A 4,523-nucleotide genomic window follows, 5' to 3' on the forward strand; every position below is an offset into this window, starting at 1 on the left:
GCCATCAAGTCTGCCCACCCTGCCCATGAAGCAGCACCAGGAGAGCATGCTCTGTAACTCCCCTTCCCTCCTTCTGAGTTGATGTTTGATGTTACCACCCTGCAAATGATTAAACAAACTTCCATCTTATTAATGACTGATAACTTCAAATGTGACAAGAGTATTCACTCACTTAATCGATCATTCCACAAATATTCACTGAGCACCTCCTATGTGCCAGGCACTAGGCTGGGCATTGAAGTTAATAATAATGATTAATCATTTATTAGTGGTAGATGGAACCAGCAGACACTTAGATAGGATGGTCAGGGAGGGCAGTTCTGAGAAGGGGACATATCGGCTGTATTCCAGACATCTATTGCTATGCAACAAACGACCACAAAACTTAGCAGCTTAAAACAATGGTAGCTGTTATTTTGCTCACAAATCTGTTATTTAGGTGGGGCTTGGTAGAGCATGTCTCTGTTCTACCTAGCATCAACTGGGGCAGCTTGGAGGATGGGGACTGGACTCATCTGAAATCTTCCTCATTTACGTGTCTAGTGGTTGATGCTGGCTGTAGCTAGGGACCTGAACTGGGCAGCCAGCTAAGACATCTGCATGTGGCCTCTCCATGTGGCTCCTTTCATGGTGGCTGGGTTCCAAAGGTAAGCCTCCCAAGAGAGAACAAAGTTGGAAGTTGTATCACCTTTTTTGACCTAGTTTTAGAAGTCAGAGTCACTTTAAACAGGGTCACTTCTGCAGCATTTTATTCATTAGAAGCAAAAGGAGGGAAAATCAGATTCCACCTTTTGACAGGTTAAAGCCCAAGAATTTGTAGATGTGTTTAAAACCATGACAAGCTATGACCTAAAGAAGAAATTAGTAGAAGAATATTCCAGGAAGAGGTCCTAGTATGTGAAGTCCCTGAGGGTGGAAAAAGCTTGGTGTGTTCAAGGCAATGAAAGGCCAGCAATACTGGAGCACAGTGAGCAAGACGGGATGTATGAGATGAGGTTAGAGGTGACAGAGCCATTTGAAGCAGTAATATGAGTTTGGAATTTATTGTGGGTACAGTGGGAGTCATTGGATGATTTAAGATTTAAATTCACACCTTGAAAGAATCCTCCAGTTGCTACACAGAGCATGGATTGTGGTGATATTGGAATAGGGAAAACCAGTTAGGACACTACTGGAGTGGTCCAGAGGAGATATAGATGATGATGGCTTGGATAAGAATGTTGGCATTGGAGATTAAGAGTAGATGCACTTGAAAAAAGGTGGGAAGAATGGAAAGAATTTATCAACAGACTGGTTGTGAGACTGAGGGAAAAGAAAGTAAGTAAGAATAAGGATTCTGGGGTTTCAGGCTTTGGAATCTGTATGGATTGTGGAGCCATTTCCTTTGATTGGAATATTAAGGGAGGAACTCATTGATATGTGTGAAAGGTAAAATCTAGAGTCCATTTTTATGCATTACAAGTTTGACACTTTTGAGAGATATACTAGTGGCAAGGAATAGACAGCTGGATATATGAGCTTGAAACTCCTTGGAGAGTGTGGGGCTGGAAATATAAATTTGGGAATCATTAGCATATAGATGGTATTTAAAGCCATGGGCCTGGATGAGCTCACCTAGGGATCTAGAGTGAGCAAAAGAGTATGAAGGTTTAGCTCTGGAAAAAGTAGCCTGCAAAGGAGACTGAGAAAGAGTGACTAGAAAGATAGGAGGGAAACTAGGGTAGAAATAAAGAATTGATCTGAATGACCCTAAAGCTCCTCCAGATCTGAATGTCTATGATTTTATGAATTTCTCAAATCCCTTCAAGCTTGGAAATTCTGTGACTCTATAGCATATGTGGAAAAACAAACTTCCTGATGAATCATTGGGTATCTCCAAAGACTATAAAAATTAATTCTTCACAATGAGGAATTTTATATCTGTGCCTTAAAGTGATCAAGGGTAAGGTCAAGTCTAGAACAAAAATGAGGATCCCTGGAGATAAGCTTGGGCAACAATGCAAGAGGAAAAATGTAAATGGGGTTATCTGATCTCCTCTTCTAGTAGGGCTCACTTAGTCATGGTAGACCCCAGGGGTTGGGGACAAATGGCAGCCCCTGTCTTTAGACAGGAACATGTGTGGACCCCAATCCTTGTTTTCTCTCACTGTGGGGGCACTCTCCCCACAGTGACTGCACTTGTAGGGTTGACCTGTTATCTTGAGGAACCCCAAGATTTGTGCCAATAGGGTCCTCTGAGGACTCTTGGCTGGGCCTTGGTCTGGGAGGGCAGCCTGGCAACTAAATTGCTCCTACTGGCTGATATGGAATTGTGTGAGATTGGGTCACCAGAATGGAACTGATTTAGGGTGACTCTCACATCAGACACAGGGCACTGGGCTACTAATGATCCACTGCCAATACTCAGACTGGAGCTGCATGTGTGGGCCCATAACTCAGCTCTCACCCATCTTTGTTCCAACCATAGTGTCATCTCTGATTTATAGCACTCAAAGGTGTGGGACGGTGGCAGGCATTCTTTATCCTGTATACCCCCTTGCCACTGGGGGTTGTCATCCCATGCCTTCCTCAGGCTTTGTACCATACATCAGAAAGTCCTCCTGGGTTGGCTGTGCATACCTCCTCTGAGGGCTTTTAAGACTATTGCTTTGCAATGCCAACAGGCTCTTCCAACCAATGTCCACTCTTGCCTCCAAATGATATGGTGATAGTGTGCTTTCCCAGGTCAGTCTTAAGCTATGCCCAACAAGGAATAAACATTTCTTGTGTTACCAGGACTGTTTTTCTTGCTCCATTCATGTCTCCTTACCTCTCCTCCCTGTTGATGGTAGTGTTTGGAAGCAGGACTGCAAGAAACACTAAAAATGATTACATTCTAAAAATGCAGTGATTACAGACTAAAGAATTCAAGAGAATATGTGGTTTGAAGATGTGTTGTTCTATGTTAACATTATAAAATTTCAAGCAGAAAATTTAACATAATCATAAAATTGATTATCATTCGTACTTTCATGCATACAAGGGCTTCGTAAGGCTTGCATTTTTTGGTCATCATCAATGAAGCACAGAGACACCCTTTGAGAGAGTATGCATAGGTGCCATGATCCATGTTGCAGTGTCATGAATAAAGATGCAACCAGAATTAAATAAATGGGATTAGAGGACTGAAGAGGCACAAAAAACAATCAAAAAACCCAAACCCAAAACCATACTGTTTCAATACAAACAGGTTTCAAAGAGCCCTGGCATTGTGAGCAATTGTTATTGCTATTGTGCTGCTGCCTTTTTCTCACTGTGAGAGACGTAATATAAGCCAAAAGAGCATAAAAAGATGTTTCCTGCACCTGAACAGGAATAATTGGTGCCTGGACTCTATGAAGAGTCTTCAAGTGCAGTCTTAATACAATGAACAAATATGTAAATACCTCTATTGATGATTCTAAATCTTCATTGATTGATTAAATATCAACACTCCACATAGGCCCATAAATTTTGAAATACATTTTAAAATCAAATTGTTTAGATAGACAAGAGCCCTTAAAAAATATCTTTCCAGGTTCCTGCACATCAGGGGTGATCTTGAAAATGCAGCCTCAGTGGACTGGTGGTGATAAATACCTCACTGGAATAAGTGCAAGAGGGAGCTTAAAGGGAAAAATTGGAGACAATGAATAGATAAGTTTGCAAAAGACTTTTGTTTCAAATAAGAGCAAAGAAATGAGGCAGAAGGGACTTCCCTGGTGGCGCAGTGGTTAAGAATCCACCTGTCAATGCAGGGGACACAGGTTCCAGCCCTGGTCCAGGAAGATCCCACATGCTGTGGAGCAACTAGGCCTGTGCGCCACAACTACTGAGCCCACGTGCCACAACTACTGAAGCCCACACGCCTAGAGCCCATGCTCTGCAACAAGAGAAGCCACTGCAATGAGAAGCCCACACACCAAAATGAAGAGTAACCCCTGCTCTCTGCAATTAGAGAAAACCTGCACGCAGCAAGAAGACGCAACGCAGCCAAAAATAAAAATAAATAAATAAAAATTTGAAAAATGTTTAAAAAAAAAAGAAATGAGGCAGAAGTTGCAGGAGTGTGTGGAGTCAAGAGTGAATTTTTTGTAAAGATGTATTCTGCCCTAACACCATACACAAAAATAAACTCAAAATGGATTAAAGACTTAAATGTAAAGCCAGACACTACAAAACTCTTAGAGGAAAACATAGGCAGAACACTCTATGACATAAATCACAGCAAGACCCTTTCTGACCCACCTCCTAGAGAAATGGAAATAAAAACGGAAATAAACAAATGGGACCTAATGAAACTTAAAAGCTCTTGCACAGCAAAGGAAACCATAAACAAGACGAAAAGACAACCCTCAGAATGGGAGAAAATATTTGCAAATGAAGCAACTGACAAAGAATTAATCTCCGAAATATACAAACAGCTCATGCAGCTCAATATCAAAAAAACAAACAATCCAATCCAAAAATGGGCAGGAGACCTAAATAGACATTTCTCCAAAGAA

Source organism: Physeter macrocephalus, chromosome 12, assembly GCF_002837175.3.
Source record: "Physeter macrocephalus isolate SW-GA chromosome 12, ASM283717v5, whole genome shotgun sequence".
Lineage (NCBI taxonomy): Eukaryota > Metazoa > Chordata > Mammalia > Artiodactyla > Physeteridae > Physeter > Physeter macrocephalus.